Source organism: Durio zibethinus, chromosome 15 (assembly GCF_047325235.1).
Source record: "Durio zibethinus cultivar Kanyao isolate XHJ-2024 chromosome 15, ASM4732523v1, whole genome shotgun sequence".
Taxonomy (NCBI): domain Eukaryota; kingdom Viridiplantae; phylum Streptophyta; class Magnoliopsida; order Malvales; family Malvaceae; genus Durio; species Durio zibethinus.
Genome location: NC_143176.1, coordinates 25,176,809 through 25,190,927, shown reverse-complemented (window position 1 = coordinate 25,190,927; position 14,119 = coordinate 25,176,809). Strand labels below are relative to the sequence as shown.

Sequence of the window (14,119 nt, the reverse complement as noted above, 5' to 3'; positions counted from 1 at the left end):
TTAACATGAGGAAACTTACTAAGTCCAGACATAGTAAGGATTCATAGACTTAGAGCTCATTCTTGATTCTATGGGTGATGGTGCATGGCTAATCTGAGTTGGTAGAGTGATTTGTCTGGTTAATTTCATTAATGAATAAGAGCTCAGCCTGTGATGTCACAAGAAGTCCACTAAACCTTATCATTTAGAAGAAGGGGAAGTCATAAAAAGGTTTTCATAGGTGAACCTACGAAAGGATCATTGTTGAAACCCGCTTAACAAAGGACCCATAAATGTTTTAATAAAACACTGAGAGGGCAAGGATACCTCCATGCCCTGAGCCTTATGCCACTTCTGGCCTTAGACATGCATGACGGTCGCTTCATTCTGGCTCTTGAGCATGAGAAATGATTGGTATCATCACCCTGGGCTAAATAACAAACCCCCAACACAAATCCCACCAAGAAACTGGAATGAAAAAGAGTGTGTGTGCTGTCACCATCCCATTTGTAATGTATGCATGGATGGCACCATGACTCCTTTTGTCATGAAAAACCAAAATGAGTCTCGACAATGGATATCTCAACTCTCACATCGATGAAGAATGCAACAAAGTATGATACTTGGTGTGAATTGCAGAATCCTATGAACCATCAATTCTTTGAATGCAAGTTGCACCTTTAGCCATTATGCCAAGGGCATGACTGTCTGGCTATCATGCATCATCACCCTTTCTAACCTTTTGCCCATCAGGCTCCTGGTAAAAGGGCAAAAGATGGCCTTCAATGATCTCATCTATTATGGTTCACCCAAAAACTAGTCCCTAGCAATCAAAGCCCTGTGACCATTAGTGCTAATGTTCCTAGTGTGAATTATCTCCAGTGACATGCACTCATCCAACTGAACCCATTGGACCTTCCACATCACTCAGTCGATGCTCACATCGTGACCCTAGGTCAGGTAGGATTACTTGTTAAATTTAAGCATATGAATAAGCAAAGGAAAAGAAACTTACCAGGATTCTGCTAGTCACAACAAACGAACCAAAAAAAGCCCAGCTTGAGAATCGGGAACCCTTGGAGTCCAAATTGTAGTTTGGTGAAGCGTTCTCAGTGGTGGACTACACCTAAGTCCCATAGAAAGGGGTGTTAGAGAGGGTGAGAGTCCTATTGTGCTGGATCCTATCGCACCATAAGACTCTATCTACGAGTCAGGTTGTTTGGGACTGTAGCCCTAATCGGGTGGTAAATTTTATCCAAGGCTAAATATGAGTGAGAGACCAATAGTGAAGAAGTATCACGAGGGAAAGATGGAATGGACTTTGGAAAGAGAGTCAAATAGTGCTTGAAATTATCGAAAGGAAAATGGATGAGCGACGATGATGTGCCCAGTTAGATGTGGAATGGTCAGAGCCAGTCCATTGATTGGCGTAAGGCATTGACTGACATGTGTTGCAGTGGCTGCACAACTCTGGGCTTTCGATATGCCCATGGAGACATTGTCACTATGATCATGGAACACAACACACATCGTCTCAACATGCCTCGACACTCACGTGCTCTTGGCATCAGCCTGCGAGCTCTTGAAATGTAGACCAAGGAGTGTGACATGTGTGCAAGTTAACATCCCAGATAACCTATAAGGTGCAAGCAAGCTTATTGGTGGGATCCTTCATAGCTGCACCACCGACCGACCTTGATCTTCTGAGAAAGGTTTGAGTGTGAGCTTACCTGTTGAGGTGAACTATGCCTGAGTGGGGCTAAGCTAGGGGAAACTCTAGTGGAAGCCAATAATGATATTGATGTGTAAATCATTCATTTAACTTGGGTATAAGGGTGAAAGACTAATTGAACCATCTAGTAACTAGTTCCCTCTAAAGTTTCCTTTAGAATAGATGGAGCCCTTTGCGAGTTCTATAGGGTAAAACCATGGTTAGAGGCATTGGGGCACAATGCCCTTAACCTATTCTCAAACTTTAAATAAGTATGATGATGTAGCTATTTCATTGAGATGCTCTATGGAATCAAGACCTCCAAGTGAGAAATTTTTTGTAAGTAGAACTGACGACACAAGATGAACTAAAAGTTGGGTTATAGTGCCTAATTGTGCGCTAAACTAGAACCCTCAAAGGTGTTGGTCGATTAAGACAGTAAGACGGTGATCATGGAAGTCAAAATCCTCTAAAGAGTGTGTAACAACCCACCTATCAAATCAACTAGCCTAAAAAATAAATGGCGCTTAAGCATGTGACCTATACTAGATCATCGAGGCAAAGGCCAAGCCCCAAAAAGTAGGAGGGTATGATGGTTGTTGTAAAACTCAGTGTGCAAGCTTATGCAAAGAGACTGTTAGTGTAGATCTTAGTGGTAGTAGCAAATATTCAAATGAGAACTTTGAAGGCCAAAGAAGGGAAAGGTTTCATGTGAACACCACTTGCACATAGGTTAGCCAATCCTTAGAGATGGGTCCAACATGAGCTTTGAAAGGAAATTGAGTTAAAATTCCTAAACTAGGACACAATGTCTAATAGCAACATTAGGGATTCCAAAGACATCGATGAGGGCCTCAGGAAGAGTTATCTTTTCTATTTAATGACCTGCCTACACTAGAAACAACTCAATTGGAGGTAGGTTCCATTGGCCAAAAAAGTAACGTATGTCACATTATGTCATGTTTACCTTAGCAGCCCTTGAAAATATGGAAGAGTGAGTGCTATTCATGCCCGGTTGTACTCATAATTGAATGGGTTTCCAAATTGAACAAGCTCTAGTCGATGGAACAATGTAGGTAAAAGAAGTCAGCAAAATGGATCTCTAACCTTGGGAAAAAGATTGGCTCTAAGGGTTGGGCATAAGGGTCCCAGTCTTGAACCTTTTGGCTACCAATGCATTACTTGAGCTGCCCCCATGGCAAAAGCAATTCGATGCACGTAAGCTAGGGGATGGACTAGGAATGGCTCCCTCAGGGGCTTTTCCCATGTGATGAATAGTCAACTCAAAATTGGTACGAACTAGGGGAATTCGACTGTTTAATTAAAACAAAGCATCACTATGGTCCCTAGGGATGCTCACTCAATGTGATTTTTGCCTAGTGCTCTAAATGTCAAAGTGAAGAAATTCAACCAATCGTGGGTAAATGATAGGAGTAATGTGACTATTTTGAGGTAGCCAAATGCCTCTACATCTAATTAGTGACACACATGAATGGATTAACAAGATTCCCATTGTCATTATCGACTATCCAGCAAAACCACAACCAAGGGAACAGGCTTAGCAGAACCAGTAGGAAAGAAGACCTAATTGAGCTTGACTCTAGTCTAACTTTGTGAAATGACTTGAAAGGTGTAGGATAAGTGGGAGCCCTCTGATTAAATTGAAATACCATTTCTTTTAATGTTATTTTACTTATTTCACGAATCGGAGGTGGGGCACAACCTTTTCTTTTGGACATAAGGCTAGCCTCGATCGATCAATCCAAGCAGAAGACATTGTCAGGTGGGGAGTTTGCGGGGGCAGCACATCTATTAAAAGATAACGCAAGTGGCCTATGATAATCTCAATGAAAACAAGAATCTCATGTGGAATAAAAGGGAAAAGGCTCATTTCATTTTGATTTCTAGTACAAATATGAAACTTGAAAGCATGGCCTATCGATCTTTTAGACCTTTGAAATTTAAAGCTAGAGGCATTAGAAAAGTTACCATAGGGACAATTAGCTTATGGCAATGAAGTATTCATTAGCGACATTGCTTGTTGATCTTTCGATGTCAGCTCTTCCCATCATTATGAAGCAAAATTCTTTAAGTGTTGTATTGGTCACCGCCCAATATGAAATGTGAGCTAGGTTTAGACCATTGTGAGATAGGTTAGTTTTACCCTACTAATAGCAATGTTACAATAGTAATTCAACCTAGAATGAGAAGAACTATTGATTCACATAATTGGTCATCGTACTTAGTTGAAAAGCTAGGGGCAAGAAGCTATCATGCGCTGGATTATGATTAAATGCCTCTAAGTCAAAATCTAGGCTAGAAGTGATACATGTGCCCATCATCCAATTACGGACCTATAGCATGGATGCATGGCCCCTAAGGGCAGTGTCATAGGTGTAACCCATGCTACAGACAAGCTACACAAGCCTCATTAGAGCGTAATTCCTACTAAGCGATGAGTAGAATCCTTTGAAGATGACTTAAATATGCAATGGGGTATTGTAAATGGCAGAGTAGCCTTGCTGCCATGATCCATTAAGATTCAATCCTTTGTCACTTCGATTCATCCCTCCCCCCACACACCCACCAAAGTCCTCTTACTTCATTTTTTACACTACATCCCTCTGGGGTTGGGGATGAATGATGTTTTCCATTACAGCTGATTCAGTTGGGTGATGAAATCCTTCCTTCGAGCGTCCAAGTAAATGAGGACCGAATGCCCTTGGTATTTGTTATAGGGATGGGCTTGCCCTTGGTGAGGGCACTTGCCTTAAATTCCATCAACACACACTGTCCCTTAGTGTAGGTTCTTACCTTGAACACCATTAATAGCATCCCGCCCTTGGTTGGTGTGGCCTATCGCATCCAACACCATCGATAGATGTAAGCAAATTATTGCCTTAGGCACCATCAATAGATGTTGGCCTTTTGGTATGGGATGTTGCCTAGGACACCATTACTAGATGCTAGCACTTGGCACAGGTACTTACCTCCACCACTATCTATGTAAGTGGCCCTTAGTGTAAGTTGTTACCTTGAACACCTCTTTGCCAGATGTTGGCACTTGGTGTGGCATGTGTACCGTAACCCCCCCATCCAAGGCACTTGTTTGCCTCTCAATCACTATTGGCATTAAATGATGCTCGGTGCATGTGTCATGAGCTCTGGTCTTAAACTAAACTCTGTGTGGCCTTAAACAAGGAATTGACTCCATTTGTCTAAGTTAGCGTACAAAATTCAAGTGCTTAGCATAATTCTAGCTCATCAAAGATTGTGTTATAGTATTGGGCCTTCTAGAATCCCATATATACTGCTCCTCCTATGACTGTATTCAGGTATGCTCACACTTAGGTTTGGCCATGTGCTCACACCTTGGTCATTAGTGCTTGCACCTGGGTCTGACTATGTGTTAGTGCATCACTCACCAATGCCAGTACCTAGGCCTAGCTCAATCCTACTAAACTTGGACACCATGCTTGAGCTTCTAGAGTCTTGATCACTGCTCATACCACTATTTCGGGCTAGTTCCCGATGATCTAGGTCTCTAGTAAGCTTTAAGGCCTGGTCCCCCTTGCTGTTAGACCTTGTCTCACTAGAACTAGAATTATTCCTTGACTTAGAGAGAACCTCTAGGCTAGTACCAGCTTGTGGACTGTGACACATGCACGTGCCTTGACCACTATCAAGACATGTTGGCCTTTGGACTCAACACATGCTATGACCACTATTAACACATGTTGGCCCTTTGAATGGGTAGTTCCCTCAAATACCACTGGCACATGTTGGGCCGTGCATCATGTGCAGGTATCTTGGCATCAACCATGCACCATACGCACCATGACCAAGTAATAGGTGGGCTCAGGCACATCTTTATATTTCTTCCATGCCAATACGATTTTAATGGCTTGCAAATTCATATAAGTGCTCACTAGTGCCTGCACGTAGGCCTGGCTTAATTTTGATGAACCTAAACACTGTGCTTAAGCCTCAGAGTCTTGATCACTTCCAATACCACTATTTTGGGCTAGTTCCCCATGACCTAGGCCTCCAATATGCTTCAAGGCTTGGTCCCCCTGGTTGTCAGACCCTATCCTACTAGAACTATAACTGCACCTTATCTTGGAAACTCCTATGCTTGACTAGCTTGCGAACCAGACACATGCACATGTCTTGACCCCCATTGGGACATGTTAGCCCTTGGTCTTGGCACATGCTTCAACCATCATCAGCATATGCTAGGCCATGCACCATGCATATGTATCCTCGGCCTGGGCCATGCACCATGTACACCACGATCGAGTAGTAGGTGGATTTAGGCACATCTTATTTCTGCAAAGCCAATGCCATTTTCATGGCTTGTAAAATCATATAAGCACTCTCTAATGCCTATACCTAGGATTGTTTCAATTTTTCCAAACATGAACACCATGTCCTAGCCTTTAAAGTCTTGATCATTACCCATACCACTATTTTAGGCTAGTTCCCTATGACTTGGGCCTCTAGTAGGCCTTAAGAATAAGTTTTCATGACTGTTGGACCCTATCTTGCTAGAACTAGAATTGTCCTTCAACTCAGAGAGAACCCCTAAGCTTAGACCAGCTTGCAGACCATTACACATGCACATGCCTTGACCACTATCGAGACATGTTGGGCCTTGGTCTTAGCATATGCTTCGACCATCATCAGCATATACTAGCTCATTGTGTGGGCAGTTTTTTTGAACACCATCAGCATATGCTGGGTCATGCTATCTTGGGCTCGGGCCACGAACCATGGGAACCACAATTGAATGGTAGGTGGGTTTAAGTAACTTGTACGTTTTTGCTAAGCCAATGCCATTTTTATGGCTTGTAAATTCATATAAGTGCTCACCAACACTCGCACTTGGTCTTAGCTCAATTTTGCCAAACTCAAAAATCATGCCTGAGCCTCTGGAGTATTGATCACTACTCATACCACCATTCTAGGCTAGTTCCCCGTGACCTAGGCCTCTAGTACACCTCAAGGTTTGGCCTTTTAGTTGTCAGACCCTATCCTGCTAATTACTCATTGACTTAAAAAGAACCCCTGGGCTTGGGCTAGCTTGTAGATCTTAACACATGTGCATGCCTCAACCACCATCATTACCCAATGACCCTCAACACATGTGTCATGGTCTACAAGCTGGTTCAAGCCGAAGAGTTCTTTTCAAGTTGAGTAGCAGTACAAGTTCTAATGGGATAAAGTCTAATAGCTTAAAAGACCAGGCCATAAGGTACATTAAAGGTTCAAGTCACATGGAACTAGCCTAGAACAATAGGGTGAGTACTGATCGAGATTCTAGAGGCTTAGGAAAGGGGATAAGGTTAGGCAAGATTGAGCTAGGCCTAAGGACAGGTATAGTGAACAATGGGTGGGCACCTAGTTAGACCCAAGTAGGAGCACTAATGATCGAGGTGTGGGTGCATAGTTAGGCCCAAGTCTAGGCATGCATGAACATAGTCCTAGAAGGATTATATTTAGGGGCTTCTAGATGGCTTGGTGTTTAGCATGATTTTAGCAAGTCAAAGATCGTGCAATAGCACCAAATCCCCTAAAATCAAGGATTGTAATCTCTAGAGTTTAAGAATGTATTTTAGGCTCTGATTATAAGAGGGACTCAGCTATAAAGAGAGAGTCCCCCATCGTCATTATGCATACACTAGAACCATTGAGTAATAACATCTTTACTCTTACCCTAAACTTTCTATTGTTCTTTTAGCCTTTCTTCAAACACTTATTGTGCTCTTTTGTTTTGCAATGTATTGGGTAGCCAACCCCATAGTCTAAAGTGATCATGCATTGCTTTTTATGTTAGATTGATCTAGGACGTAAAAGATTCATTCCCCAGTTATGGAGGTATGCGATCCTGGAGCTTGAGTCTCAGCCTATGACAAGTTATATCAAAGTCTAGTTTGAAGGAGCTAGGAGTAGGAAGCAAAACCAAATACTAGGGGATATCAAAGCCTAGATCAAACCAAAGGTGGTGCCTAGAGCCTTGGTTCAGAGTGTGTAACAGATCCCTACTCATGACAAGAGGAGCTAGAGTTATCGTAAAAGCTAAAGTTGGTGTGAAGAGCCAGAGTTGGCATTGGTGCAAGTTAGGGGACTTGCATGCAGGCATCCTAGTGTGGTATGCATGCACTGTGGTAAGTTGTGCAAGCATGTTTTGGGCTATAGCATGTTTAGGGAAAACCAAACAAAAGGCCAAAAAAAGGTACTTGAGTAGCGCCAACCTACAAATAAGTAGGGGAAAGCTTTAGAAAGATATGTGCCAACAAGCACTCGATTAGTGAAGTGTGAGAGGCTATTTTGCAAATAATAGATTGGTTTAAAGATGTTGAGGGACCCTTGAATAAGGCACTAGAGATGCTTATGCAATGTATTGAGGCATTGGAATCCATGGTGACAATCTTGTGATAAGAGCTATATAGGCTCAAGGTTGACCATGCTACATTACGAGCTACTATGACTGCTCATACAAGCTTATGACTGAGAGTGGAGGTGCCTAAGCATTTCATTAATAGTCTAATTCCATGGGTCAAGGTCAAGCTACAATGAAAAGGTGTTAAAGAGTTGAGTTGGGCTAGAGTTGCTACAAAATCATTGACTCAAGTTGAGTGCACCAAGTTTCCAAGGCCAAAGGAAATAAAAAAGAGTAGGGGAGACACCGATGGTAATTCTTTAAGAGAGGAAAAGGCTATGGGGAGGTCTAGATTTAGCAAGATCAACAAATTATTAGCAAAGGCATGAGGCCCATGAGTTGCTATTTTTGTGCTAGTTCACATTGGGTTAGGGAATGCCCAAAGCTTTCAACCATCAAATGGGAAGAAAAGTTGTCCAAAGGCAAAGTGGCAATGGTAAACAACCCTAAAAGAGGCCCAACGAGGAGCAACTAGGTGCTAGTCAAGACTGCTAAGGGATTGGGACCTCTTAAAAAGATGATAAAGTGAAACTAATGACAACAGATGCCACAGCATGAGTTTCACAGTACAACCAAATTCCTCATAAGAGAGGGTGCCGTAGGTAACTTAAAAGAAGCACCGAAAGTGTTGACAGCATGGGTTAAAGGGACCAACACCTATACCTAGGCCTAGTTCACTTTTACTAAACTTGAACACTATCCTTGAGCCTTTAAAGTCTTGATCACTACCCAACCACTATTCTATGCTAGTTCCCCATGACTTGGGCCTCAAAGCCTAGTCCCTCTAATTGTTAGACCTAGTACCACTAGAACTGGAACTGCTCCTTGACTCAAAGAGAACCCTTGGGCCTAGACTAGCTTGTGGATCATGACACATGCACATGCCTCGACCACCATTAACATAAAATGACCCTCAGTGCATGCATATGCCTCGACCTCTATCAAGACTTGTTAGCCATTTGTCTTGGCACATGTTTCGATTAGCATTGGCATAAGCTAGCCCTTGTGCAGGTAGTTCCCTCAAACACCATTAGCACATGCTAGGCCATGCACTATATGTGAGTATCCTAGGCCTAGGCCACACACCATGCACACCATAATTGAGTAGTAGGTGCGTTCAGGCACATTCTAGTATTTTTGCCTTGCCAATGCCATTTTTATGGCTTGTAAATTCATATAATGGTCCCTTAAGCTTTAATGTTAAGTTTCATGGCAAGATGACTTATTTTTTATTTTTCATGATGTTTGAAAATTTTCACGATTCAAGATTTTTTAAAATTTTTTTAGGAGTTTTGGCCCTAAATTTGGTGCGTGATGCTTGCATTTTTATTGGCATTCACAAAAAATTTGGCTAAAAAATTGAAATGTAGAAGATTTTGTGGCCATTTAGAAAAAACATCCCCATTTCAGACACTTGAATGGTTACTGCCTATAAACTTGATGCTCTTTAAGGAGGTATGAGTTGTTAAGGTTCCTTGGGGGATAAGGGACCAATATAAGGGCCAAGGACCAGCACCCATCACACATCATGTGCACACACCCCTAGCGCTCCACCTTCAATCGTCAGAACCCTTAATGCCACCAATCAGGTTATTCGATGATGCTTCGAAGATTGTTCCTTAGGCAAAAACACCTGTTCGAGGCTAGCATGTGTACCGTGGCCTAGAATCAAACTTTAGCCAAGGCCTTGACCATCAACAGCACATGTTGACATATGGTACGGCATATGCCTTACCTATCATTGGCATAAGCTGGCCTTTGGTACGGGCACTTGCATCAACGACCATCAACACAAGCTGGCCTTTGGTATGGACACTTGCCTTGACCATCATTGGCACATGCTAACCCTTGGTACGGGCACATGCTAGCCCTTGTTGCGAGCACATGCCAACCCTTGGTGCAAGCATATGCATCGATTAGCATTGGCATAATTTGGACCTAGTACGAGCATATCTTTAATTAGCATCGACAGAAGATGGCCCTTAGTATAAGCAGTTACCTCGAACACCATCGACACATGTTGGCCGTCGCTACTGGCACTTGCCTCAAATACCATCAGCACATGCTAGGCCTTGGTGAGGGCATATACCTTGACCACCATTGGCACATACAAACCCTTAGTGTGGGATATGCCTGTTTGAAAAAAGTGCCCCCATTTTAGACCCTTTAATGTTTACTACTAGTACATCTATAAAATCTTTCATGCTCTTTAGGTGTTCATGATGGGCCTGTCATTATGTACATTCACGGCAACATCCTTAGAGCAAAATCTAGGCCATACATGCCTTTTGGCCATGTTGTTCGATGACTGGTTGCCTTGGTGACTCGTAGGCATCCATGGTCTTGACCGGTTGGCATGCATACGTAAAAAGGGCTTGGCTATGCCAAGCTCAAGTTGATGCCTACAGTTGATGCTACCCCAAACCCCAAACTAAGTCTTTGAATCAGGTAATGGCTCTTTGGGTTGGTGTAAGCAAAAGCTACAGTTACAGGCTTATTCTAGCCTAGTCTATCAGGTATTTGGTAATATCATGGTCCTTTCTCATTGACCACAAAAATGCCTATGCCTAATCGAGCTCGTGCATGCAGCTGATCTACCTAAGGCCCTAGAAACAAGTTTTTGAATCGGCCAATGTCTTTTTCGGATGGTGACAACAGAGTTTGTGTGTACAGTTCTGGCCAGACTAAGCATTGGTAGTGTATGCCATTGTTGCCTATTGGATGGCAGGGGCAGTCTTATGGACATTGCTTGTGTTTCTCCCATGCCAAGTAGTTATGGCATGGCCTCGTACGTTGTTTTATCTGCTTGCTTGTCAAATAATTGATTGGGTGGGTTATAGACCAGTGTGCGTGGATGCTACCACTTGTAGTAATAAGCATAGAAGTGGTGCTATGGTTGTGCATATTGGCAGGCTCTAAGCTTGATGTATCAAAGTGTTGACTGATCATCCATTTCAATCTACCCCTATGTGGTCATCATACCTTAAGGGTGTAATTAAGATCCTCCGCATACTGAAATCAATGGAAATTGGATATCTTGCCATCCCTTATCAATATTATGTCCTTAGGGCCTACGAGTTAGACGTCAATCATGCCTCATGACCCAATTATGCCATTGTTGCCTATTGGATGGCAGGGGCAATCTCATGGACATTACTTTTATTTTTCCCATGCCAAGCAGTTATGGCCTGGCCTCGTACATTATTTCATCTGCTTGCTCATCGAATAATCGATTGGGTGGGTTATAGACCAGTGTGTGTGGATGCTACCACTTGTAGTAATAGGCATAGGAGTGGTGCTATGGTTGTGTATGTTGGCAGGCTCCAAGCTTGATGCATCAAAGTATTGACCCATCATCCATTTTAATCTACCCCGATGTAGTCATCATACCTTGAGGGTGCAATTAGGATCCTATGCCGTATACCAAAATCAATGGAAATAGGATTTCTTGCCAACCCTTATCAATCTTATGTCTTTAGGGCTAGAGTCAAAACTCAATCATGCTTCGTGACGCAATTATGCCACCCAAACCTCCATGGCTACATTGGTGCACTGGTGTTTGATAGTGCTCTTAGATTTGGAACATTTTGTGGGCATGGGCTCTTGACCTTGTTCATCTAATGCTATGCATTTTATGTGCTTGACATGCAAGACGTTTGTGCTCCATATTGGCTCTCTCCATTGCTTAGTTGGTGTGTTGAGGCCTATGTGGTGTTATAAACTAATTCAAATTATGAAACTATGAATGGCTTATTAAATTAGTTATAGTTTATTTGATGGTATCTACTACTTAGATAACCATAGTAATACCAAAGCTAATACGTACAGAAACCCCAACTTCTAAAAGGGATGCATTTATTAGATAAAAGGTCGATGCGAGCTTTGCTCGTTGTTTTAATGATTCATGATAACTTGATGGATTGCATGGCCTTTGTGCTGTGCTAGCAATGCATCATTCAAATTTTTTCCCTATGAAGTTTCGATGCTAGGATAGTGGCCTACTATGGTGGTGATGAGTGATGGAAAGTTAGGGTTCGATTCTGGAGAGAGAGCTTGAGAAATAGCTACCACATCTAAGGAAGGCAGTAGGAGCAAAAATTACCCAATCTTGACACAGAAAGTTAGTGACAATAAATAACAATAGTGAGCTTTATGAGTCTAACAACTAGAATGAGTACAATCTAAATCCCTTAACGAATATCCATTGGAAGGCAAGTTTGGTGCCAGTAGCCATAGTAATTCTAGCTCCAATAGCACAAATTTAAGTTGTTGAAATTAAAAAGCTCATAGTTAGAGCTAAGGTTAAGTCCTTTGGTGTGCCTCACAATAAGCATCGGTTTACTTGTCCTTACTATTAGCAATGTGCCTTTGGCCTTAACTGGCTGGGTTATTCCTCCGACACTGTTACTTTGAAGAAATTAAAGTGCTTAAAGTAAGCCCTTGCTTGTATGCATTAGCATGAGATAACATCATAGGTTTTGGTCCTATTGCGTTGGCCTTCGAGATTAGAGTAATGATTAATAGAGACAATCAGGGGGATTTGTATTTCATAGTCAAAGGTGAAATTCTTGGATTTATAAGAGACGAACAACTACAAAAGCATTTACCAAGGATATTTTAATTAATCAAGAATGAAAGTTAGGGGCTAGAACATGATCAGATACTGTCCTAGTCTCTACCATAAATGATGTTGACTAAGGATCAATGGATGTTACTTTTAGGACTCTGTTGGTACCTTATGAGAAATCAAAGTCTTTGGGTTTCAAGGGGAATATGGTCGTAGGGCTAAAACTTAAAGGAATTCATAGAAGGGCACCACCAGGAGTGGAGCCTATAGCTTAATTTCACCCAACGCGAGGAAACTTACTCGGTCAACACATAGTAAGGATTGATAGATTGTGAGCTTTTTCTTGATTTTATGGGTGGTGGTGCATGGCCATTCTTAGTTTGTGGAGTGATTTGTCTAGTTAATTCTGTTAATGAATAAGATTTTAACCTACTAACTAGCTACATGGAGGTGATTCTTCATGGTTAGCTTCTTAGAGGGACTATGGCCATTTATGCCAAAGAAGTTTGAGGGAATAATAGGTCTATGACACCCATAGATGTTCTAGGCTGCTCATACACAACACTAATGTATTGAACAAGTCTATAGCCTTGGCTGATAGGCTCGGGTAATCTTTGAAATTTCATCATGATGGGGATAGATCATTGTAATTATTAGTCTTCAATGAGGAATTCCTAGTAAATGTGAGTCTCCAGCTCATATTGACTATGTCCTTACCCTTTGTACACATCACCTATCACTCTTACTAATTGAATGGTCTGATGAAGTGTTTGGATCATGGTGATGTGGATGGTTCATTGCCAGAGATGTTGTAAAAAGTCCATTGAACCTTATCATTTAGAGGAAGAAAAAGTTGCAACAAGGTTTTCATAGGTGAAACTATAAAAGGATCATTGTCGAAACCTACTTAATGAATGTCCCGCAAACACATTAATGAAACACCTAGGGATGAGGGTGCCTTTATGCCTTAAGCCCCTTTCAGCCTCGTGCATGTACAACGGTTGATTCATTTTGCCTTCTAAGTGGGTGACATGATTGGTATCATTGCCTGTGGCTGAATAATGAACCCTTGACATGAATCACACTAAGGAACCCTAATGAAAAGGAACGTCTGTGCCATTGCCATCCCATTTACGATGTGTGTGAGGGTGACACCATGACTCTTTCTATCATGAAAAACCAAAATGACTATTTGTAATAGATATCTTAGCTCTCTCATTAATGAAGAATGTAGTAAAATGTGATATTTGGTGTGAATTGTAGAATCCCATGAATCATTGAACTTTGAATGCAAGTTGTTTCCCATTCCATTAGGCCAAGGGCACATCTACCTGGGTGCCATGCGTTGTCCCCCTTCCACCCCATTACCCGTTGGGCTTTTGGTGAAGGGGTAAAAGATGGCCTTCTATGATCTCGTTGA

General features: G+C 42.0%; 1 non-coding gene and 3 pseudogenes across 1 annotated transcript; all 4 read left to right on the top strand.

Annotated features, from left to right (window-relative positions):
* The first annotated feature begins 541 nt into the window (after positions 1-541).
* On the top strand, positions 542-697 carry LOC149514910 (5.8S ribosomal RNA). Its single transcript, XR_016328414.1, has one exon. It is a non-coding gene; the product is annotated as a 5.8S ribosomal RNA (ribosomal RNA).
* A 228-nt stretch (positions 698-925) lies between these two features.
* LOC149514909 (25S ribosomal RNA) lies at positions 926-4,257 on the top strand (annotated as a pseudogene).
* A 7,508-nt stretch (positions 4,258-11,765) lies between these two features.
* Positions 11,766-13,595, top strand: LOC149514908 (18S ribosomal RNA; annotated as a pseudogene).
* Positions 13,596-13,885: 290 nt separating this feature from the next.
* On the top strand, positions 13,886-14,040 carry LOC149514907 (5.8S ribosomal RNA; annotated as a pseudogene).
* Positions 14,041-14,119: the final 79 nt, after the last annotated feature.